This window comes from Erpetoichthys calabaricus, chromosome 5 (genome assembly GCF_900747795.2).
Source record: "Erpetoichthys calabaricus chromosome 5, fErpCal1.3, whole genome shotgun sequence".
Classification (NCBI taxonomy): domain Eukaryota; kingdom Metazoa; phylum Chordata; class Cladistia; order Polypteriformes; family Polypteridae; genus Erpetoichthys; species Erpetoichthys calabaricus.
The window spans coordinates 238,529,245-238,555,387 of NC_041398.2; the positions used below are offsets into that span (position 1 = coordinate 238,529,245).

At 42.3% G+C, this 26,143-nt stretch overlaps 1 protein-coding gene across 6 annotated transcripts in view; it reads right to left on the minus strand.

Moving 5' to 3' along the window:
* trim2a (tripartite motif containing 2a) overlaps positions 1 to 26,143 on the minus strand; it is a 193,061-nt gene that overhangs the window by 76,793 nt on the left and 90,125 nt on the right. Inside the window, exon 1 of one of the 6 annotated variants that reach the window (XM_051928160.1) lies at positions 21,809 to 21,928. The exons of the other annotated variants lie outside the window; for them this stretch is intronic. The gene's annotated coding sequence lies outside the window, so the exon portion shown is untranslated. Of the gene's footprint in view, positions 1 to 21,808; positions 21,929 to 26,143 lie in introns of those variants that run through there. 6 annotated transcript variants of the gene reach the window in all.

Sequence of the window (26,143 nt, forward strand, 5' to 3'; positions counted from 1 at the left end):
AAAAAAAAAAATGATTAAAATGTACACCCAAAACATGAACGCTCAGCTAAGCAGATGTGATTGCAGTCTTTCTTGCCTGTGGTCAGACTATTCAAGTTTAAAGCAAATCAGATCCACCTTAATTCCTTGATTTCACACAAGCACATCTCCACACCGTGAGAAGGATCAGGTTTCAAGCGCTGCATGCAAGGTTAGCTTTAAATCCCACAAGTCAAGCAAAATTACCTTCACCACATCCAGAGTCAAAAGTCACCTTTGTAAAGTTCCTGCGAGGCACGTTACACCATTAAGACCCCATCAGTCCCAAACGTCTTTTATATTAGGGTATAATCCATCCGATTTGAAGGTAATCCCAGCTGCGAACAGGGTTATAAACTACCTGAGCCAAGACAGCGGCAGGCTGCTGAGCCGTCTCCCTTCACCTGTGGGAAGTCTAAATGGGAGTTAACGTCACACCGCAGTGTGATTGTGAAGGACCAGACGTGAAGAAGGTGGGGCCGAGGTTATGCTGCAAAACAATTGTTAACTGATACCGTGGAATCCCCTGGGGTTGGTGGGTCTGCAGAAGCTTTCATTTATCTTACGTAACTACCTGCAGCATTCCCTGGGACAAGGGGCTAGGCCTGTCCAGTGATGCTTGTAAAAGTTAGGGAAGCCTTCCAGAACTTTCCATATTCCTTCATAAATGAGACCTGGATCATCATCAGATTTACACACTTGGTCCTAAAAGTGAGGAGGACACAATTGAACAAATGGACATTTATGTATTGAAAATGGCCCAATGTCAGAAATCTGTGAGTGACACAAGTTTGTGAACCTTTGCTTTTAGTATTTTATGTGATCCCCTTTTTTGCAGCAATAACTGCAGTAAAACATTTCCGGCGGGTCCCGATTAGAAAGAACATTGGCTTGGAGGAATTTTAGCCCATAAAGAATTGCCTCAACTCTGGGATGTTGCTGGGTTTTCTTAAATGAACTTCACGATTCAGGTGCTTCCACCACATTTCCATTGGGTGTAATAGATTCCACACCACACAGAAAGAGGTTCGGGGGCAGCCGCCCGTATACTTTGGCTGCCAAAATAGCAAAGGTTCTGGTTCAATGTTACTAGAACAAGAACAAAGCAAACAGGCAAACATGGTGATTATATTAGTGGGAAACGGGGGAAATGATGTCATCAGACAGGAACCGGACGTGACGTCCTCGGGTGTCAGGCCAGAAGTGATGTCATCAGACCCAAACGGAATTTCCAGTGATTGGTCTGTCAATAGAAAAGAGCAAGGATTGGTGCATTCTGCCATCCCTTGGTTTGGCGAGGAATTACCATCAATTGAGCCTTTTAGCTGCCTCCCATGCGCACGTGTGAGACATGGGTTAAAGGTCAGGACTTTGACTTGGACAATCCAAAACCTTTTAGTTTATTCTTCTTCAGCCACTCTTTAGTGGAACAACTTGCGTGCTTGGAGTCGTCGTCTTGATACCTGACCCAGTTTCTCTTGAGAATGTAGTCCATGACATTTTCCTTCAGAATTTGCTGGTATTAAAAATTTTCCCGTCCACAATTGCAAGCTGTCCTGGTCCAGACGCAGCTAACCAGGCCCAGAGCAGGATACTGCCACCACCATGTTTCCCAGATGGGATGAGGTTCTCATGATGGAATGCACGGTTTGTCTTTCACCAAATAGAACGCTTCTTGTTTGAACCAAAAAGTTCAATGTTGGTCTCACCCATCCATAAAATGTTACTCCAACAGCTTTCAGACTTGCTCCTGTAGACGGGAATGCAAAGTTTTTTTTTCACAAAGCAGCGACTTTCTGCTTGTAACCCTGCCATGCACACTACAGTTGTTCAGTCTTCTCCTGATGATGGACTCCTGAACGTTAACCAATGTGAGAGAGGCTTTGAGTTGCTTAAGAGTTACCCTTGGGCCTTTTGTGACTTCGCAGACAATCACATGCCTTGTCCTTGGAGTGATCTTTGTTGGTCAACCATTCCTGTGGAGTGTAAGGGACTGTTTATACCTCACGCTCAGAGTGCGTACATGCACGCATCATGGCCGCCATGCATTCCCAGCGTTCATTTGACACGTCCTCTGATCAAGTCCTCAGAAATTAACGCGACACATGCGAGTTGCAGTACCAGCAAAAAGTCGGGGGGCGCAGTGTGATAAAAGTCGAAATGTGACGTCAGAGTCTCTGTTTACTATCAACATGTGACTGAAAGCCGCTTTGCGGATTGTACAGGATCGATGTGCGCGCTTTAGTGTTTGATGAATGGTTCGATGTGGTGAAGCAAAATGCCGACATACAAATGCATTCGTGGTGCTTTTATATTGAAGCATCGCATATTCCCCATCGTAATGACACGATACATTTTAAAAGTCTCACATACCATCTTCTGTGCCGTCGTTTTTTGTTTTTTTTGCACCTTCACAACAGCATCAGAACGTATGGCCACGTATTTGAACCACAGAGAAAAAAACGTTAGGGACACAGTACAAAGGTGTATTTTGTTATTAAAGTGGAAATTTCGGCTTTAATCTCAAAACGTCCCCTTTAATCTCATAGTTTACTTTATCATTAAATTAGACCGTCGTAAACGTCATCTTAAAACTGACCCCTTTGTTAATCGCTGTGTGCTTCTGGGGCTTCCTTCTGACCCAACAGCAGCAATCGCCACACAGAACACGTTACATTTATGATATTCCACTCTCTGCACATTTAGAATCCTTAGATTTATACTTGATATCACTTTCATGATGAAATGCGTTAAAGTATGTATGTTACATTTCACAATTAAATCGGTAATTTCATTTAAATAATGAATACTGTTAATAATTACACACGTGGGTGACACGGCGGCAGAGCGGTAGCACTGCTGTCTCGCAGGGAGTCGTGTCTCTGGAGTACCCTGCCTGGAGTTTACATGTTTTCCTGGTGGGTTTCCACACTGTGCTCCGGTTTCTATCCAAAGACATTAAGTTTTGGAGGTTTGGTGACGTTAAAACGACGCCAGTGTGTATGTGTGCGCTTGTATTCACTTTGCGATGAGCTGATGCCCCGTCCAAGGATTGTTTCTTTCTCGCGCCCGATGCTTGCTGGAATGGACACATCCCTGGGTTGATGGATTTAATCATAAAACATCCGTCCTTTTCAGAGATATTGCGGCAAGGTGTCCTCAGAGTTTAATGGATGTTTCATGCAATTTACAACACTGCAAAGCCGAACCTGTTCTCACCGTGATGATATCTCACACTGCCACCTGGTGGAATCTTCCAGATTTACATAAAGTACGCGTGCAAATATAAACAGTACAACGCTTGCATAGCAGTAGTGTCCACAGGCGCACACACTGTGATCACGTGAAGCATAAACCCGACCTAGCAATAGTCTTAAACTTCCTCCATTTGTAGACAGACAGTCTGTCTTGACCGTGGATTGGTGCAGTCCAAACTCTTTAGAGATTGTTTTGTAGCTTTTCCCAGCATGCTGAGCATCAACAGTTCTTTTTCAGAGGTCCTCTGAAATGTCCTTTGTCCATGGCTTGATACACTCATATTGCACAGACGTGTTTGAAGATGAAGCCCTGATCTTTTCAAATAAACAAGGTGACCAATGTCTTCGCATTGATGGACAACCATGACATTGATTGACATCACCAGACTCGAATCTCATCTTCAGATTGCCTGCTAGGTTTACATACTTTATCCACTCACAGATATGCAATTCTGGGGGATGTTCCCCAATACATAAGTGACCACGCATGATATTTTTGTCTAATTTGTTTAGCCGAGTTCTCCATAAGTACCTTTAGGACTTGTGTGAAAATCTGATGAGGTTTTAAGTCATATTTATGCAAGAACTGGGAAAAATTCTGAAAGGGTTCCCTAACTTTCAAGTAACACCCTGCTGTCAGACTGTGAAAGGAAACCCACCTGACAAAAGTCATTGTGTCTATGTATTCAACGAGAAATACTTTGAATAAAGTGTAAAGGACAGCTTGTATTTGCTGGCGTCCTGGGTGGGATTCCCTTAACCAGCCAATGAAACAGAGGGATTGTGGGAGGCTCAGTTTCAAAACAATATGCTTCCACAACCCGCTAGATGGCAGCATCACTGGGCTTCAGGACCCACTCAGATACCTGAAAAGGAATGTTGGGAACTGTAGTGCAGTGAGGCAGACCTGCTGTGGTCCGTGGTCACCACCAGAGGGTGCTCCAGGGAGTTACACACCCTACTTTAGAGAACTTCCAATTGACCCGGCACTAAAAGTACTCCCAGGTCAAAGATAAAACCAGCCACTCAACTTCATTTAGGCAGGCTGGAGTCGGGAGGCAGAGGACAACACTTGTGGGAGGAGGACGAGTTTGAAGAAGAAGAGAAAGAAAAAGTCTCCAGAGAGCGTGCCCCTTAACTTTCATAAATAGAACCTCTCAGATGATGGCGCCCCAAACGGCCTCCTTTGTCACCTAATGGAAAGACCTGCTCAGCCTGTAGTGTTTACATGAGACTTGGGGTCCTCGGGTGCCACTTAGAGGGAGCCGCCTCCCGTGTCAGGGAGGAGTTCCGCCTGAGGTGGCAGCCTTGTTACACTGGAAGTAGTCCCGGGTCCGGGTTGTAAAGGAGCTGCTGCACCTTTCCAGTGTGAGTTTGGTGAAGCCCACCTGGGAAGAGTGGAAGTGGAAGAATTCTTGTAGGAATTGTGGATTGTTGAAAGAAGCCTGTGGAAGGTATTCTGTAAAATAAAACATGGATTATTTGAATCTGGAACTGTGTTGGTGCCGTGGTGTCTGGGATTCGGGTCTCACGGACGCCCTACAGGCCACAGTCATAAGCTATAAACAAACAGATCAATGATATGTAACAGGCTGCCAGGTAGCAAATCTCTGGTGATGCTTTACCTCAGTTTCTTAATTAGATACAACAATAAGCGCAATGGCTACCTGGTAACAAGGCAGTCATGTGTGCAAGGCAAGATCAAAGGTGGGGTGGCTCCCAATTCACGCCTCCCTGAGGATTAACTCAGACTGACCCCAAGTAAAGTAAATGATTTCTATGGCTTGCCCTGAAATGCCTGAGATGAAGTAACTGAAATCTTCAAGTAACAATGCACAAAGGTTTAAAGGAAACTTGATAAACATAGTAACTCAATAGCTAATCTCGCTAATCTGGGCCTACCTGACATTTTATGTTTCTGCAGGGTATAAAGAGAAAAACACACAAACCGTTCATTTTACTTTTTTAGGTGGAGGATTCACGTCAGACAGGTTCAGGCTCTATTATTTGATTTGTCCATCCATTTTCTGACTATACTCATTATATTACTGGGTTAATGCTGCACTTTATTCTTCTATTTCTAAAGGAACAGTTCTTACAATTATAACAAAGGAGCTGAAGAAAATGATCAAGCAAAGATCAGTTTGCACACAAGAACAATGAAGCCTCTGAGGCCTACTTTTTACTTTCTCTAATATGTAGTACAGGCAAAAATATAGGAATCGTGAAAACATTTGACCTCAAGATTTTGATGAATCTTGACGTTTCAGATCTTCCCAAGTCTGAAAATACAATTTTTGAAATTATGTCCATCTGTGTGTCTGTGTAAAAACGATAAATCAAATACTTTGTCCTGGTCAGTGAGATTTTGTACGCTTACTTTATATCAAAAATAAGGAATCCTAACAACTTTTGGGCCACTTATATCGAGCGGAAGTGGTGCTTTACCTGAACACATTTCAGATTTTTTCCAAGTAAACTATGGTTATAAATAAAGATATGTGATTCAAATTTTGTGTGGATATTAGAAATGACGAAAAATAAGTAAGTTATGAAATTTGAGAAAAATTGCACAACCGGAAGTGGTACTTTAACTGAATACTTTCACAAATTTTCAAGTAAACTACGGTAATAATTACAGATGGAGGATTCAAATTTTGTATAGATATTCATAATGATAAAAAGCAAACAGATATGAAATTTGAGGAAAATCACTCAACTCAAAGTAGTATTTTATTTAAAGAACCATCCAAATTTTTTGTATTATGGAAATAGAAATGTGTACACAATATTAAAAACTGTATTCAATATATCACATATTCTTTCAATAACTATTATTAATTTTACTTTAATTTATACATTAACAGTTTAACAATCACGTGTCAACATTAAACATGCCATGTAAATATACAGTAATGCCTCGCTATATCGCGCTTCGACTTTCGCGGCTTCACTCTATCGTGGATTTTATATGTAAGCATATTTAAAAATATATAGCGGATTTTTTGCTGGTTCGCGGATTTCTGCAGACAATGGGTCTTTTAATTTCTGGTACATGCTTCCTCAGTTGGTTTGCCCAGTTGATTTCATACAAGGGACGCTATTGGCAGATGGCTGAGAAGCTACCCAACCAGAGTGCGTATTACGTATTAAATAAAACTCCTCAAAAATATTGTGAGCACGGGGGCTGTTCGCACCTCTAGAGGATACGGCCGCTCCTCAAAAAACACTGAAAGATTACCTTCACATTGCTCTCTTCCTTGCTGGGCTTAAATGTGGCTGCTTTGTCAAGCGATATGCTTCCTGCACGGTGCTTCGCATACTTAAAAGATCAAACAGCACGTATTGATTTTTAATTGTTTGTTTTTCTCTGTCTCTCTCTCTCTCTCTCTCTTGCTCCGACATTCTCAGCTCCTGACGGAGGGGGTGTGAGCAGGGAGGCTGTTCGCACCCCTAGACGATACGGACGCTCCTCTAAAAAAATACTGAAAGACTACCTTCACATTGCTCTCTTCCTTGCATCTGCTTTGTCCTGCGGTGCTTTGCATACTTAAAAGCCAAACAGCGCTATTGATTTGTTTGCTTTTCTCTCTCTCTCTCCGACATTCTCTGCTCCTGACGCGCACTCCTTTGAAGAGGAAGATATGTTTGCATTCTTTTAATTGTGAGACGGAACTGTCATCTCTGTCTTGTCATGGAGCACAGTTTAAACTTTTGAAAAAGAGACAAATGTTTGTTTGCAGTGTTTGAATAACGTTCCAGTCTCTCTACAACCTCCTGTGTTGCTGCGCAAATCTGTGACCCAAGCATGACAATATAAAAATAACCATATAAACATATGGTTTCTACTTCGCGGATTTTCACCTTTCGCGGGGGGTTCTGGAACGCAACCCCCGCGATGGAGGAGGAATTACTGTAAAGATGTAATGGGAACAATAAGCTGCTACGTCCCCGTCGTGTTCTTGGTAATACATTTAATTTTTTTTTATTTCCGCGATGCAGTTTTACCTAGAACAATTTATTGCAACAAATCATCTTATATAAAATGCTACCATGGCTGTCCGTTTGTCTGTCCAGGATTTTAAATCACCTGTACCTCGCAAACAGTTTGAACTATTGACCTGAAATTTGGTACACATATACTACGTGACGTCTACTGTCCGCTTTCAGGGTGATGATTGACCTCCAAGGTTACTCCTCTTTATTTTTATTTTATTGTATTGTAGAATCAACTCTCGGCAGTGGCCAGCAGGGCGGCGCATGTGTACAGGCGCCGTTCTCGTCCCTAACCCCTTAACCGTCACTTCCCCTACCTCTTCATATCTTAACTCATGCTTGAGGCAGATTGAAGACTTAAGTATAAAAGAAAACGTACTAAGTAATTACAACACGAACACCGACTTAGTCAGTGTTTAACGCGAAAAGATGTCGACGAAAGAAGAGAAGAAGCGGACCACTAGGGTGAAGAAAAGAAGAGCCGCTCAGGAAGCAGCAAGGGCATCAACCTCTGAGCAAACGAATCCTAAACGTACAGTGAAAGAGGCTGAAAACTATAAGTCAAGTGTATTCACTGCACGTTATTGTGCCGTCTGCCGTTACTGGTATTAGAAAAGATGTTAGCATTCTATATGTTTTAGGTGACTATAACTCTTTTTACTTTGCACGTAATCGAGGTAATACATATGTAATCGTGAAAATATTCCATCATCGTTTTCGACCTCCCTAAGTGCGAAAATATAATTTTAATATAAAGTTTGATTATAAATAGAGATAAATGATTGTGTATCGATATTATCAATTACTTATGATGAGATAGATAGATAGATAGATAGATAGATAGATAGATAGATAGATAGATAGATAGATAGATAGATATACTTTATTAATCCCAATGGGAAATTCACAAGAAACAAAGACGTATGATATTTCAGAAATATCGCACAACTAGAAGTGTTTCTGATGGCCTTTTCCTGTGTCTGAGTATATGAGAAAGTTGAGGGGAGCGCACTCCTGATTTTTTGCTGTGGCATCAGGAGAATCACTACACAAAATAAAGTGAGCGTCACAGAATAAAATACAAGGTGAAGGACCGAGTGAATGCAGTTGACGATTACTTGAATGTTGCCAATCAAGGCTGCGCAAGTTCTTACAGATGTGGACAAAAGTGTTGATCGCCTTACAGCTCCTTCAAGAAGTGACGAAATGAAAAGTAATTGTACCCTGTTTACCTGCATGCCTTTGACATGTCATTGAGTAAAGCAAAGCAAGGGAGACAAGAGATCAAGTGCTGCTTATTCTACACAAATATTCTAAAATGGCCTGGACACATTTGTTGGTTTCTCTCAGTAAGATCCTAAATAACTGGATATGAGAGATTTTTCAAACTAGCTGTTATTTTCAATTTGTGTCACACACGTCTCTAGTCGTGCAATCAGTCATTCGGCCAATTTACATGGTCAAAAGTCACCACCCTCCTGTTTGGTGTCATCGTGTGTCCCACACTGAACGTGGACCATAGAAAAAGCAAAGGAGGGAGTCGTCTGAGGAGATCAGAAAGAAAATAATAGACCAGCATGTTAAAGGCAAAGTCTAGAAGATTATCATCTCCAAGCAGCTTGATGATCCTGTGACAACAGTTGCAAATATTATTAAAATAGCTTAAGGTCCATGAGACTGTAGCCGTCCTCTCTGGACATTCCCACAAGGGGAAAATCAGAATGGTCAGGATAGTGAGAATGGTGGACAAAAAGTGAAAGACAACTTCCAAAGAGATAGAACCTGAACTCCCAGGTCAAGTTCCATCAGTGTCTGATCACACCATCTGTTGCTTTTTCAGTGACAGTGGGCTCAACAGAAGACGACTCGGGAGGACTCCACATAAAAAAGCCAGACTGGAATTTGCTAAAATACACAAGACAGGCAACAGTGGTTCTGGGAGAACGTCTGTTGGACAGATGAGACAAAAGTGGAGCTTTTTTGGCAAGTCACATCAGCTCGATGTCCACAGATGAAAACAATCAAGTTTTCAAAGAAAAGAACATCAGATCAACTGTGAAACATGGAGGAGGCTCGCTTATGTTTTGGGGCTGCTTTGCCGTTTCTGGAGCGGGGTGTCTTGAGTCATTGAGTGCAGGGAACAATGAAATCTCAAGACTATCAAGACATTCTGAAGTGACACTTCCTGCCCAGTGTCATAAAGCTCTGTGACAGTCACAGGTCATGGACTCTCAAACAGGATAAGGAGCCAAAACACCAATAATGTCTAAGAACAAAACACTGGATATTCTGAAGTGGCCTTCTGTGAGCCCTCATTTGAATCAATCGAACATCTATAGAAAGACCAGAAACATGGAGAAGATCCCTTGAATGTTGTTGGGGGACACTCTGGGGCCCATGGATCTGGACTGAAATAGACATGTTTATAAATGTTACAAAAGACAAGGACTGGACATATCTTTCTAATTTGGGTATGTCCATCCATCCATCCATTATCCAACCCGCTGAATCCGAACACAGGGTCACGGGGGTCTGCTGGAGCCAATCCCAGCCAACACAGGGCACAAGGCAGGAACCAATCCCGGGCAGGGTGCCAACCCACCGCAGTTGGGTATGTGAGAAGGGATTCAGATATGAAAGGTCTTACTGTAACAGATATGCTGGAGTTAGCAACAAAACTATCTGATACTATTACAGCATATGACCCAGCCATAGGAGTACACACCGGTCATAAGCCTGGATAAATGGGGACACACAGACATCACATGGTCTAAAATCAGGAAAGGTGTTAGACTGGGCTGCATTTTATCCCCATTTCTATATAAAATGTGTGAGAAAAATGAACTTGGACAAGTGAGAAATTAGGAGTGAAAATTAACAACCCAAGATACACACGTGACATAGCTATGAAGATTAAAAGCAGCCGATCCTCAAAGTTAAAGATGAAAATGAAAAGGCAGGAGAAATTGAGAAGCTGTGATAAAAGTCGACAGCGAAGTAATCCAATGTGTCTAAGATTGGGGGCGGAGTGGTGGCTCTGAGGCTAAAGATCTGCGCTGGCATCCCGAAGGTTGCCGGTTCGAATCCCTGTCACTGCCAAAAGAGATGCTGCTCTGCTGGGCCCGTGTGCAAGGCCCTTAACCTTCAATTGCTCCAGGGGCACTGTACAATGGCTGACCCTGCGCTCTGACCCCAAGGGGTATGCGAAAAGATGCATTTCACTGCGTGTTGTCCTGTATAACTATGTATGTGACAAATAAAGAATTAAATTTCATTTTCTTGGGATCCAAGATGGACTGTGAGAATCTGAACCCAAAATGAAAAGAAGAACACCACTAGCCTGTAGGGCAATGATCAGCATGGATAAGAGCTGGAAAAGGAAAGACATAAGCTTCACAACCAAGTGCAGTATTGTTCACCATAACAACTTATGGGAACGAACACTGGACAAATAAGACAACAGAAAGAAGAAAATTGGATTTGTTTGAATTATGGTGTTGGCGGCACAGTGGTAGCTCTGCTGCCTCGCAGTTAGGAAACCTGGGTTCGCTTCCCGGGTTCACCCTGCGTGGAGTTCGCACCCACAGTCCAAAGACATGCAGGTTAGGTGCATTGGCGATCCTAAATTGTCCCTAGTGTGTGCTTGGTGTGTGTGTGTGCCCTGCCCGGGGTTTGTTTCCTGCCTTGTGCCCTGTGTTGGCTGGGATTGGCTCCAGCAGACCCCCCGTTATAGCGGGTTGGATAATGGATGGATGGATGAATTATGGTGCTGGAGAAAGCTGCTCTACATGTGGTGGACAGGAAGAGTTATGAACAGAGAGGTCCTAGACTGCATTAAGGTATGAACATCGCTGGAATCTAAACACCAGACTGAGACTGACCTGTTTTGGCTATACAATGCAATCCAATTTATTGGAAAAGGAAGGAGGCTGGCAATGTACATGCTGGATAGGCACCATCAAAACTGACACCAGAATGAACATGAAAGATCTGAGAAAGAAAAATCAAAAAGCTTGTGGGGGGCTGGTCCATAGAAACTAAAAATATATAGTCAAGTCAATTATAACATACAAGCTGGTGTTTTCCTCTAGGGGGCGATAGCTCAAGTTCTTTTTAATTGCAGTGTTTTAAGTAACCTGAACCTAAATAGATATATTATAACCAGGCGATATCCCTCCCATAGTGATATGGCGGTAAGAAATCACATAAGAGAAAATACTGTAACTTAGCTTTTTTTTAATAACGATTTACGCGGCATAACAGACTAAAGGAAGCCAATGGCAAGACAATTACCAAAAGTGGGAGTTCGATGTATACAGTGCCATTTTTGTCACTGCACTGAAAGGGTGTTCACAATCGGATGACGTTATCTCCCATCCGTCTGGCTTCCCGGTGTGCCGGGCAATGTTCCAAGGCTTTATACCCTTTCTCCATGTGCAGACCCCTACTCAGGTAAATCATTCCATTCCGAACAAGGCAAGGAGAGGATTCAATTTCATGCACACAGAAATAGTACAATGCCCATTTTCGTAGTTGTCCCTTTCTCTCTTCAAATACTTGCCTAGCAGTTCTAAATGCTGAGCTCCTCTGTGCTAAATCTGGCCTGTACATGTGAGTGGATTTATAAAATATTTTTTGTACAGAGCACAGCGACATTAAACTTGTATTCTTATTACAGCTGGGTAAGCCCTTGCTTAGAAACCATGGATTCTGGCACTTCAATTAATCACATCGGTTGTGCATTAGCGGCTAAGTGAGGTTCTCTTTCCTCGGAGGTTTCATTTTGCCGATGTGCTCACCTCGCTTGTGTATCAGCAGCTAAGAGAGTTTCTCTTTTCTCGTTAGTTTCACTTTGGCGACAAGAGTCGCTTTCGTTGAGCTTCATGCTGTAGCCTCACACTTCAGACAGACACACACACCTCCACGCATAGACGTGCTTATATATAAGATATGGAAGTGACAGAGGAGAAGTGGTTAGTGCTGCTGCTTTACGAATCCAGCATCCTGGGTTTCAATTGTACAGCTGGTTAATGTCGGTATGACTTCATTTTTCCATTGGAGTTTCAGTTGGACACTCCAGTTTTCCATCCAAATTACCAAAAATGTGCAAAGTAGATTGACTAAAAAAATTCAAATTGTTCCTTTATGAGTGTTAATATGTCTGTTTATGATGGACTAGTGATCCATCCATAGCTGTGGTTTTATTTTTAGAACAATCTGGAAGAGAACAGGCCATTCAGCCCAACAAAGCTCTCCAGTCCTATCCACTTAATTCTTTTCAAAATAACATCAAGTCGAGTTTTGAAGGTCCTCTAAAGTCCTCCTGTCTACCACACTATTTGGTCACTTATTCCATGTGCCTGTGGTTCTCTGTGTGAAGACAAACTTTCTAATGTTTGTGTTAAGTTTCCAACTGTGCCCCCGTGTTCTCGTTGAACTCATTTTAAAGTCACTGTCTTGATCCACTGCACTAATTCCCTTCATGATTTTAAACACTTTACTCAGGTCTCCTCAATCTTCTTTTGCTTAAACTGTAAAGGCTCAGCTCTTTTAATCTTTCCTCACAACTCATCCCCTGTAGCCCTGAGTCGGCCAAGTTGCTCTTCTCTGGACCTTCTCTTGTGCTGTTAAGTCCTTTATGTAGCCTGGAGACCAAAACTGCACACAGCACTCCAGATGAGGCCTCACCAGTGTGTTATAAAGCTTGAGCAGAACCTCCTGTGACTTGTACTCCACACATCAAGGTGCTATATAACCTGACATTCTGTTAGCCGTCTTAATGGCTTCTGCACACTGTCTGGTAGTTGACAGTGTCGAGTCCACTATGACTCCTAACTTCTTCTCATAATTTGATTTTCAGACCTCCCATTGTGTATTCAAACCTCACACTCTTACTTCCTATGAGTAATACTTTACATTTACTAACATTCAATTTCATCTGCCACACATCTGCCCAAGCTTGTCTGATGTCCCAGCCCTTCTGTAATGAAATAACAGATTCCAAATTATCTGCTAATCCACCTATCTTGGTATCATCTGCAAACTTAACCAGCTTGTTATTTACATTCCTATCCAAATCATTTCTATATATTAAAAATAGCAGTAGCCCAATTCTGATGAGGCTCCTCGCATCATCACCCTCTGCTTCCTGTGTCTGAGCCAATTCTGCACCCACCAACAAACATCACCCTGAACTCCCACTTCTTTTAGTCTGATGGCCAACTTCTCATGTGGCACCTTATCAAATGCTTTCTGAAAGTCAAGATAAATAATATCATAAGTTCCATTTTGATCATACCCTTTTGTTACTGCCTCATGTTAATAAAGCACAGCCTCCCTCATCTTCACCCATGCTGACTGTTCAGTAAAACCCCTGATGTGTTGCTCAACCTTATCCTTAATATTTCCTTCCATTAATTTCCCTGTGATACACATTAAGCTTACTGCCCTATAATTACTTGGATATGCCCTGTCATTTTTGCCATATTCCAGTCCTTTGGAATTTTCCCAGTGCACAGTGACTTTCCAAAAATATGCGTCAAGGGTTTATATTTGTACTCGCTAACCCCCTTTAAGAGCTCAAGGATAAACGTTATTTGGTCTTGTTGATTTGTTTGATTTCAGCCTGTTTAATCCCAGCAGCTCTTCCACCTCTACAATTTCCAAATCCCTCAGTTCCTCCTTAGTAGTCCCTGTTACTGCAGGGAGGTTATACACTTCCTCACATGTGCAGACCTCAGAAAAATGTGAGTTTATAGCATCTGCTACTTCACTGTTTGTATGTTTTTATTCCCCTTTACTATTCCTGATGCACTTCACCTCCTCCTTGACTGTTCTTTTACTGCTCAAATATTGAAAGAGTCTCTTTGGGTCATCATTCATCTTATCTGCTCTGTTCCTCTCCTCTTGTTTGCCTTGCCTTGTACCAAGTGCTGCTGGGATAGGATCAGCCAGGACTGAACAGGGTTGAGAATACTATGTCATGCTATGTGATATATTATCCCACTTTGACTCTGCATTTTCTTTCAAAATGGGTTTTGATTTGGTAGCCTATGTGAGTCTTACCCACAAGCTTCAAGAAACTGGAATTCAGTGAAGTTGCATAATTACCTTAAGCCCACAAAATATTCTCAGACCTGCTTAATCCAGTTCAGAGAGGCAGGGGGCAAAAGTCTATTCCAGGAGCAACAAGCACAAGACAGAAGCCAACTCTGAATGAGCCATTAGTCCACCATTGTGCTTTTTCACCTGTCGTCAAAGTAGAGCTGCTAAATAACCAGACACACTAATCTTTGCATTGTCCATAGGTTCCCAACCTTTTTTGGGTCGGAGCCCATTTTTTTTTTTTCCAAAGAGTGATTCGATAGCACCCCCCTTGGTGAACTATACTATACTATACTACATATTGAAAAACAAGGACAGATTTTTATTGGATTATATTAACAATATTGGTGTATTTCTAGTATGATTAATATATATTACTAGTAGATTACCCAGTGACTTCGCTCACTGAGAGCAAGGGAAAAAAATAAAATGTAGTCTATAAGTTATTAAACAGTAAAACATTAACATTTAAGAAGTAAAGATACATTGAGCACTACTGGAGTGGTTTCGGGTAAACTACATTTTAAAGGCGCTAGAACACAACAGGTAAGTAATAGATCCCTTGTGAAAGGCGCTACACGACCGCTGTGGTATAGAAATTACATTTTCTATGTGATCGTCCAAATTTTTGCCCGACCACATTGCACTACATGCCTGTGATTTACTTCTTAAAATAATTAATCACAAAAGCAACCTTGAATGTTGTGAGGTTTTAGTGACCCGCACGTACCTTAAGGGACAGTAAGTAGTTGTGCAGGGCAATTTACAAACAGAGTCCTGTTCGATGGCGCCGATTACACTCACTCGCAAAGATTTCCACTTTCCCAGGAGCCGACGGGGGACTTGAAGTGTCACAAACAGTGTGAGAAGAGAGGACGCTGCCCGAAACTGCGAAGCTCTCGACTTGGCTGAGCAGCCCGACATTCCGCGCCTCCCAGCGTCCACTTTGTTCTCACGACCCCTCGCAGCTGAAGGCGGTCTCGTCTTCACATTGTTTACAGCTCGCCGCAGTTAAAAAGTAGAAAGACGCAAAGCTGTTTCCCTCATCTCGTGTGGCCATACGTAATTTCCGTTTCATACGTAATTTCCGTTTCAAACGCGAAAAGAATTTTATATATATATAGATTAAAAAATGAACATAATATTATTAGTGAGAGGGCTGAGCTTGGTGTGATGATACTAATTTTTCGATGTTTGGTGCCATTTTTGTCATCAGCAATCTTAAATTGCCGCATTCCTCTATTGATAATCTTTTCTTTGTTAACAGATTGTTAACCGGGCTAAATCCTCTTTTGGCTAAATATGATGATAGGAGACTTGTAGATCATTTAATTTGTGTTGCCATCAGGGAAAAGTAGTGTTTCTTCCCAATGAAGAGGTGTATTCGTGAGATTTGTTGTTTGGTGAAAGTGAAATCCACATACGCGAGCAGCAGAGATGCAAACTGACTGGCACGTAGCGCAGGCCAGGGGTTGGCGAGCAAAACACCCTAGTTTTTAATAAGTAGGTCCACGTAAGTTTTCCTTTGAATGTGATCTGTAGGTACCGTGCTATAATTTTAGATTTACACTTGCTCTGAAGGAATTCCGAAACAATCTGGTATTGATAAAAAAACTTCTCACGTATTTATAATAATGTTCGATGAACCTGCATAGATTCGGTCCTCTGCACGTGCGTTAATCTCGTAAGGACGGTCATGATCTGAGACTGCATGACTTGTGCAAACTTGTCAATATAATGTACCAATACCCACTATTTAATACGGATGGGTCTTTCTTAATGGACATTTAGAATAACTGATTGAAGCACACTTTCGATGATATTTAATATTAATTAAACTTTTCAGCGTGTTCTTGCAAGTATTGGCCAAGGGGGTGGCGGCTGGTCCTCAACGCCCCCTTAATATGTCTTGGACCAGAAATGCCCCCTTAGATTTCTTCAGCGCTCACCAGTGGGCGGTATCACCCCCGTTGGGAACCTTAGGTCCAGATGTATGCCACCAAGGTGAAAACCCCCCCCACCCCCAACCCCGGCTGGTGTGTATCCTTGCAGCATTCACAGAATAAGCACCATCGAGCCTGTCTTCAGAACTGGTCTAAACGTGGTGCTTAAAGTTCTCAACTGTCTTTTTCAAATCTGAATGTCCATAGTGTTCCAAACACTCTATCTACTTATCCTGACGTATATCTTGATTAATACTGGAGGTTGGGCTTAAACAAGCAAACCTACAAAATGAACAAATAAATGAAACCTCCAAACACAAACATGCGCTGCAGAGTCTCACACTGCTGCGTCTTGTTGTTATTCTGGGCCAGTCTCTTTAGACTGAAATAAATTTGCCAAACATAGACTCAGTTACCTCAGAGGCATCTGCAAAATGACCGAGTCCATAAATAAAAATAATGTAATGTCTGCTCTGTATCCGTGGATTACACTTAGTTAAATCTGAATGCAGGAAAGCTAACCCCATACACATTTTTGCACATGGTGATTTTCTCCATAATTACCACCATCATCTTCAGTCAGCTTTTCCTGTCAAGTTGGTCGTGATCATTAATCTGTCCACCTATTGTTAGTCTTTACTATTCAATCTGGGGCGTCAGACACATGTGCCTAGGGGGTCAGTCAGTCAGTCAATTGTTATCCAACCCACTATATCCTAACACAGGGTCACGAGGGTCTGCTGGAGCCAATCCTAGCCAACACAGGGCGCAAGGCAGGAATAACACACACACACACGCTAGGGACAATTTAGAAATCGCCAATGTACCTAACCTGCACGCCTTTGGACTGTGGGAGCAAACCGGAGCACCCGGAGGAAACCCACACAAACAAAAAAATGTCTGCAAAACACGGAGAACAAACTCCACGCAGGGAGGACACGGAAGGTGAACCCAGGTCTCCTTACTGTGAGGCAGCAGTGCTACTACTGCGTCACTGTGCCGCCCAGCCTAGGGAGTATCGTTAGGGATCTTGCAGGGCAAGCAATACCAATCCAAGCCTAGAGGGGGCACTGTTGCTAACACACTCTCCTTTTTCACCAGCAGAACTGAGGAAGGGTTAACCAAAAGACTCACGACCACACTTCTTCTTCACTCCCCTTTATATAAAATACAGCCACAGGAAAGGTCCGTTCAGTTTGAAACCACGTCTGACGGAGAAGGAGCTCCTGTCTATTTTTGTTTCATGGCAGACAACTTCATTCCAACTCTTTTGTGATCTTTCCTTTGGCACTTAATTAAATAGGGTGTACCAGGCTGGTGCCCTATAACTTATAGTGCTGGAACCTCTGGTCACAGAGCCTATTCTACCAACATCAAATACGGCAAACACTGCTAGGCCCACTCGTGCACTCACCCACACTTGGGCTACGTTCCCACTTCTAGGTTTTCATTCAACGCTTTGAGGGACGAATATTTTTTCCAAAAAACACAAAGCAATTGTTTCACACATAAATCAACATAAAACGTCTGTTGTTGCGTGATGTAGCCGCGAGTTTGCAGTCTCTTGCAGCACAAGCCGCTCACGGGTGGCATGACGGCTGGCAGGAATGTGCAGCAGGCTGGTTGCCAGGCTGTCTTCGTGGGGCAGGGATGGCAGCAGAGGTCACGGTCCCAGTTCAACACAATCTGGTTTGTACATCGTCATTGTAAATGGCAGTCCACCCAGGCAAACGTTGCCATAGGCGCGTCAGCTACGCAAAAGTGCTAAGCACCACAATCATCTGGGGATCAGTCAGCTGATGCTGGTACCTCACGTTCATATTTCATTACTTTTATCAAAACCAGAGTCTCTCCAACTCAAAATGCAAAATGTCATCCAGGGAGTATTTCGCTTTGCACATCTCGCCAGACATTGAAGCCATTTTTGCTGTTGTTTGCTCTTCGCTACTCACACAAGTGTAGGGAATCTTAGTCAAATCAACGAAGCTTACTTTCTTTCTAGCAAAGAGAGTCAAACTAAAAACATAACGACAAGTTTGGTCACCGTTTCCAGTTGATTACAGCCTTCAACCATTCCAATGGTTGAAAAAGATAAAAGGACTACGAAATATGCCATTATCTTGTGCAACATTTAATATGGAAACTGCACTAACGAAAATTAAAGCAAAAAAATATGAGCAGATTTTTTTTTTTTACATTTCTGACATTTATGAAATAAATATGTATATTCAAAATAAGTACAAATATTGAAATTACTTTATTAAACATAAAAATGAATTGAAAAAAAATCAACATATTCAGACAGAATTAAACAAAAATAGTCTAAGCTGTACTGTCTGCATTTCTTTTTTGGTTCAGTCATATTATTATCTGAAGAAATAAAAACTTTTATTAACAAACAATTTCGTCAACCCCTGTGATAAAAAAAAATTCTTAATTAGGTATCTATTGGAATCATAGATATTTTGAAGTAACAAACAAATAGCAGTAGTAAGGGGGTCTATTTTTGCTGTCGTTGACCTCTAAATTTTTTTATTGAAACTATTGACCCCAGGGGGTCGATATCGACCACTTTGGGAACTCTTGATTTAGAGCCACAAATAAACTGAAGATACACGTCTTTACAATATGAGAGAAATATCCAAGTAGACATGAGTCTTGAAGCCCCCATAATAACCTACTGGATCGTGAACTACCTGACCAGCAGACTGTGAGGCTGAAATGGTGTACTGAAGCACCTCAGGGAATTGTCCCGTCTCACTTTCTGTTTACCGTCTACACCTCCAGCACAATACCAGTGCTTTCCATCTACAGATATTCTCACATGGTTCCTCCATCATAGGCTACATTAATAATGGAGATGACTCAGAGTACAAGAAGACTGTGGCGGACTTTGTCTTGAGGTGCAGGGACAACAACCGCAACTCAAAAATCGACAAGACAGAAGAGCTGGTGGTGAACTTCCGATGTGCCATAAAAGCCTCTGTGACCAGCCAGCATTCATGAGGAGGATGTGGAAGAGGTGCAGAGCTACAAGTACCTGGGGGGTCCACATCAACAGCAAACTGGACTGGTCTGACAACACAGTGGTGCTGGATAAGAAGGACCAGAGCAGACTGGACTTGCTGAGGAGACTCAGGCCTTTTGATGTGTGCAGCAAACTGCTGGAGATGTCCATAGTGGCCAGTGTGGTGTTCTACACTGCGGTCTCCTGGGGAAGCAACTTGAGCTCAAAAGAAGCACAAGACCTGAACAAATTATCAGGAAAGCCTGTGCCATCACAAGGTGACACACCAGAAACTGTTGTAGAAAAGAGGATGGTGGCAAAATTGGACGCCATCATGAAAAATCCCCTCTATTCCTTATAGGAGGCGCCCTCTCTCTTGGAACACTTTCAGCCATAGGCTCATTACACCACGGTGTGCTAAGAAGAGCCTCTCGGGGGTCTTTTCTGCCCACAGCTGTCAGGCAATTCAATGCTTCCAACTGATGTACTCGTTAAGTTTATTTTTATTGATTGATTGATTGGCTGACTGGACTGTGTCCTGCGAGTCTGTATCCCTGTTCATTAAATTTCTGCTGCTGTATCCATCTGAATTTCCCTATGGGATTGATAAATTTATCTAATCTAAGAGAAGATGCAAACTCTACACAGGCAAGGGTCAATACTGTCACACATACAGAGAACAGTGAAATTCTCACTTGCATGTGCTAATCAACATGCAGCACATCTCCACACTTCAGTTCCATGATCAGCGAGTAGACTAACCTTTCCGCAAAACAACTGTCACACGCACAGGGCTGGAAGTGTGTGTCACTGGCACAAAAGAACATTTTGCAGCATTCTCACATCTCAACCGACCCTCACGGGCTCGATCAAGGTACAGTGGAACCTTGGGTCACGACCATAATTCGTTCCAAAACTGGTCGCAACCCGATTTGGTCGTGACACGAAGCAATTTCCCCCCATAGGATTGTATGTAAATACAATTAATCCATTCCTGACTGTACGAGCTGAACGTAAATATATATTTTTTAAAGATTTTTAAGCACAAATATAGTTAATTATACCATAGAATGCACAGTGTAATAGTAAACTAAATGTAAAAACATTGAATAACACTGAGAAAACCTTGAACAACAGAGAAAACTAACATTGCAAGAGTTCACGCTACAGCCTTACGAACCGCTCGCTGTAAACACTCTTTTTTAATGAGTTTTAAGCGCAGGGGAAAAAAAAAGGAACATTTGAACAAATCCGTAATTTATACAAAAACTAACCTTGCACGAGTTGAGATCTGGCATGAAGGAAGTGAGGAGGAACTGGGTGGAGAGGAGATTATAGTTTTGAGGTAAAGTCCCTCTGGGCGATGCACGTCTCACCGAGAACAATGTACTGTACAGGGAGAGACTAAACACGTGCGTAAATCAGCGGCGCATGCAAACTGGAAGGGAAACGAAATAGAGCACAAAGAGTGCACAGCAAATGCACAGGGAGAGACTGAACACGTGCGGAAATCATCGGCACGTACGAACCGGAAGGGAAACTGGCTTGTTCGTCACCCGAGTGTGTGGTCGTGAACAGATGCAAAAGTTTGGCAAACTTTTTGGTCGTAACCTGATTTGTACATGTTCAGAGACGTTCATGACCCGAGTTTCCACTGTATGTGGTAACCCGCCGGGACGTGAGTGGGCGCTGTCGCTAACATTCTCTTCTCCTTCTCTCCCCCACAGCAACGAGAAAACACCCAGTGAGGGCACTAAGACCCACCGTTCCAGTCTGAGCGATAAGAATCCCCGCGGCCCAGAAGAAGGCATCTTCTGCACTCGGAGCGACCCGGCAGATTGAGCTTTAGTGATTGAGCCCTTAATTCTGTGGCAAAAAGCCAAATACTTTTGTTGCTTTGCCCGATAGGCCAAGGGGCGTGTTTTTATTTTTGTTGGGCTGCTTGAATTAAAATCGGAGGACCTGGTTGGTGTCCCAGCTTTTCATTTGTTCCGCTCATCCCTGTAGCAGGCCACAGGGTGCCGACACTAAAATCCAATCCACTGTCAGGTTGGACTCTGATCACATTACAGTGGAAAAGTAAACACAGCCTTGGTTACTAGGCCATACCTGGGACCTGGAGCTTAACCATCCATGAAGAAGCCCTGACCCAGCCAGACAGCTCTGAGGAAACCCGACTCAGCTTATCAAACATTACTCCTCAAGGCAGGCAGCTCGATGCAAAGGGGTCTGTCTTCTGGTTTTGTGGGTCAAGAAGATATTACCATCTCATCCAATCATCAATAACAATAACAACAACATGATGCTCTCTCCCAGGCCCGCAGTCTAAACCCCAGTTTGACTTTTGTCTCCTGCCTTGAATTTTGCACACATTATCATCGACAAGTTAAAGGGCTGTAAGTAAACCACTAGTACCGTACTCTGCCACAATACATGAGTCGCAAGCACACAAAAGAAGATAACAATGGTATCATCAGACATACCTTGCTTCTTGTGTCTCCTCAATCCCTGCTGCTAAGCTTAGGCCGCCTCAAACTTTTTTTCACTCCACAGGCGTTTCCAGAGAAATGAAGTCAGCTGTTTTTCCAAGCAGTTAAGACTCTGGAAGCGGCCGCGCAATCTGATCTGTGATGTCGCAGCAAAACATACCCCCCAAGGCTCTGCGCTTGGCAGGGCAGGGACATGACATGTGTGGAACAGCACCCTTCAGAGGCAGTCTGCCCGTAACACAACTGGCATTTTGCTTCTACTCTGACAAGGCTGAGCCAGAGAGCAGAGTTTGCGTCTCCACCCTCTCTGGGTCTGTGAAGTGCCATTAGAGTGATGGATTTACACACACACACACACACACACACACACACACACACACACACACACACAATCCATCAAAGGGTAAGGTGGAGGGTGGCAACACATTTTAAAATAAAGGTGATAATTTTAACACAGCAAGCTTTAAAAAGAAATCATAAAGGCAAAGGGATGACACACAGAAACTGAACTTGAATCTTCAAAGCTGTGAAACAGCAGCACCCGTCACTTTGAATTGTGCCATCCACCCTTTAGGAATTCTTTTATTATGTGTGACATTAACAAACTGTGCCATCTCTCCATTGGAAATGCTATTCTTATGAGAAATATAAATTTCCCACTAGGGACAAATAAAGTACAGTCTAAAGTCGTGTGAAAAAGTAACTACAGCCGTGGCCAAAAGTTTTGAGAATGACCCAAGTGTTGGTCTTCAAGTCTGCTGCTTCAGTGTTTTTAGATCTTTGTGTCAGATATTTCTATGGTGTACTGCAGTAGAATTACAAACATTTCAGAAGTTTCAGAGGCTTTTATTGACAATGACATGAAGTTTATGTTAAGAGTCAATATTTGCAACAGGGCTGTGGAGTCGGAGTCAAAGTCGAGGAGTCAGAGACAATTTTGGGTACCTGGAGTCGGAGTCGGCAAAAATGTACCGACTCCAACTCCTAATAAATTTAAATTGTAATGGAAAAAAAAATACAGCAAGTTCAAATGTCCCATCACAAACAACAGTCATAATTAACTACTTCTCTGATGTAAAAATAAGCCCAGTGCATAGTTGTGTTACTACTAGTGTGAAGTTCAGCTGAGCTATTGTACAACCTGACATTCACATATTGTAATCTGGATTATGGTACATTACAAAAAGTGTTATTTTATTTCAGATATACAGTTAGGTCCATAAATATTTGGACAGGGATAACTTTTTTCTAATTTTGGTTCTGTACATTACCACAATGAATTTTAAATGAAACAACTCAGTTGCAGTTGAAGTGCAGACTTTCAGCTTTAATTCAGTGGGGTGAACAAAACAATTGCAGAAAAATGTGAGGCAACTAAAGCATTTTTTGAACACAATCCCTTCATTTCAGGGGCTCAAAAGTAATTGGACAATTGACTCAAAGGCTATTTCATGGGCAGGTGTGGTCAAGTCCGTCGTTATTTCATTATCAATTAAGCAGATAAAAGGCCTGGAGTTGATTTGAGGTGTGGTGCTTGCATGTGGAAGATTTTGCTGTGAACAGACAACATGCGGTCAAAGGAGCTCTCCATGCAGGTGAAAGAAGCCATCCTTAATCTGCGAAAACAGAAAAAACCCATCCGAGAAATTGCTCCAATATTACGAGTGGAAAAATCTACAGTTTGGTACATCCTGAGAAAGAAAGCAAGCACTAGTGAACTGAGCAACGCAAAAAGACCTGGACGTCCGCAGAAGACAACAGTGGTGGATGATCGCAGAATCATTTCCATGGTGAAGAGAAACCCCTTCACAACGGCCAACCAAGTGAACAACACTCTCCAGGGGGTAGGCGGGCGTATCGATATCCAAGTCTACCATAAAGAGAAGACTGCATGAAAGTAAATACAGAGGGTGCACTGCAAGGTGCAAGCCACTCATAAGCCTCAAGAATAGAAAGGCTAGATTGGACTTTGCTAAAGAACATCTAAAAAAGCCAGCACAGTTCTGGAAAAACATTCTTTGGACAGATGAAACCAAGATCAACCTCTAGCAGAATGATGGCAAGAAAAAAGTATGGAGAAGGCGTGGAACAGCTCATTATCCAAAGCACAGCACATCATCTGTAAAACACGGTGGAGGGAGGCAGTGTGATGGCTGCCAGTGGCACTGGGACACTCGTGTTTATTGATGATGTGACACAGGACAGAAGCAGCCGAATGAATTCTGAGGTGTTCAGAGACATGCTGTCTGCTCAAATCCAGCTAAATACAGCAGTCAAATTGATTGGGCGCCGTTTCATGATACAGATGGACAATGACCTGAAACATACATCCAAAGCAACCCAGGAGTTTATTAAAGCAAAGAAGTGGAAAATTCTTGAATGGCCAAGTCAGTCACCTGATCTTAACCCAATTGAGCAGGCATTTCACTTGTTGAAGACTAAACTTCAGACAGAAAGGCCCACAAACAAACAGCAACTGAAAGCCGCTGCAGTAAAGGCCTGGCAGAGCATTAAAAAGGAGGAAACCCAACATCTGGTGATGTCCAGGAGTTCAAGACTTCAGGCTGTCATTGCCAGCAAAGGGTTTTCAACCAAGTATTAGAAATGAACATTTTATTTCCAATTATTTAATTTGTCCAATTACTTTTGAGCCCCTGAAATGAAGGGATTGTGTTAACAAAATGCTTTAGTTGCCTCACATTTTTATGCAATTGTTTTGTTCACCCCACTGAATTAAAGCTGAAAGTCTGCACTTCAACTGCATCGGAGTTGTTTCATTTAAAATTTATTGTGGTAATGTACAGAACCAAAATGAGAAAAAAGTTGTCTCTGTCCAAATATTTATGGACCTAACTGTAATGTGTTTAACAAGTTCATTTGAGTGTAAGCAAATGTAATCATGTAGGTGGAGGTGTGTGCGATGGCCTGATGTGTGTTCAGGGGTTCTTGTCGTTTGTTTAAAATGGCCAATATGGTAGAGAGTCAGCTTCCTAGTCAGTAGTTCTGTAGTTAAATGACATTTATGTTGCCTTCCTTCAACCAACATGGAAAATACATTAGCATATTAAATACAGAGGAGTCGGAATTGGAGTCGGAGTTGAAGGATTTATCTACCGACTCAGCAGCCCTGATTTGCAGTGTTGGCCCTTCTTTCTTTATCAAGACCTCTGCAATTCACCCTGGCAGGCGGTCACGGAATCCAACGGGACTTTGCCAGCGTACTATAGTTATGCCCTGTGGGAATCCATAGTAGTACCGTAAACCAGGAGAGCTGGCACTTAGAAGTTTGGGGAGATAATACCCTGACTAAAATTGTCTTCTCCTTTCCTTCCATGCTATTGGCACCCCGGTTGGGCAAGGATGCCAGAACAGCCCTGACAATACCAGTCCCCGCATGGCATCTCTCACAAATATTTAACGTGAGAGTACTTTTACATGCTGGCTGGTTAAACACACACACGGTGTGATTCGTGTTTAGGGAATCAATGCAATCAGAGATTTATGGCTATCAAGATGAAAGCAGTGTGTAGTGCAACACCAGGGAGGATTTCGGAGGCATCTGTTATTTGTTTAGGAACCATTTTGGTGGCGATACTAAGTCAAAGTATTAGTACTGATCCAACACTAGCAAACATTTAACAGAACATCCTTATCGGTCAGCTACATTTGTAATAACAGAATGTTAGTCAGCTTATTAGTTAGGAAGAAGAAGAACTCTTAGAAATGACTGCAAGCAGATAAATACAACGGCATACAGATTTCAAATCATATAACCGTATGTTTAAACGTATAACACACACAATCTTAAACAAAAGTAACAATATGTAAGCCTGAAACATCACAGTTAAGAGCTTTTTCTTTTTTTGTGTGTATTATCAATTTTTCTGCTTATTTTTGTTTTGAATTTCACTAAAAACTGTAAATGTCAGACTCATTGCCCGAATCTTTCTATAAAGCAGAAAGCTGCAGAATTTTTGAAACTCCAGACCAACACAACTATGGGTATATATGTCATGTCATTTTGTAACCCAATTAACTGATGTCGACTTTCAGGGGTAGAGGACGGTAATCGGCTGTAAAATGCGAAAAAAACTCACCCTTACATTTTAGTTCGATTCTCTTTGCTAGAAGGAAAGTTACACAGCTTTGTTGATTTAACCTCGATTCCCTACACGTGTGTCAGTAGCAAAGAGCAAACAACCTCTAAAATGGCATCGACATCTGGCGAGAGACCAAAGTGAATGTACAAAGCAAAACACTCCACTGACGTTTTACATAATTTCATTAAATAGGAGTCTGACTTGTCGGACTCCGGGTTTGATGCAAATG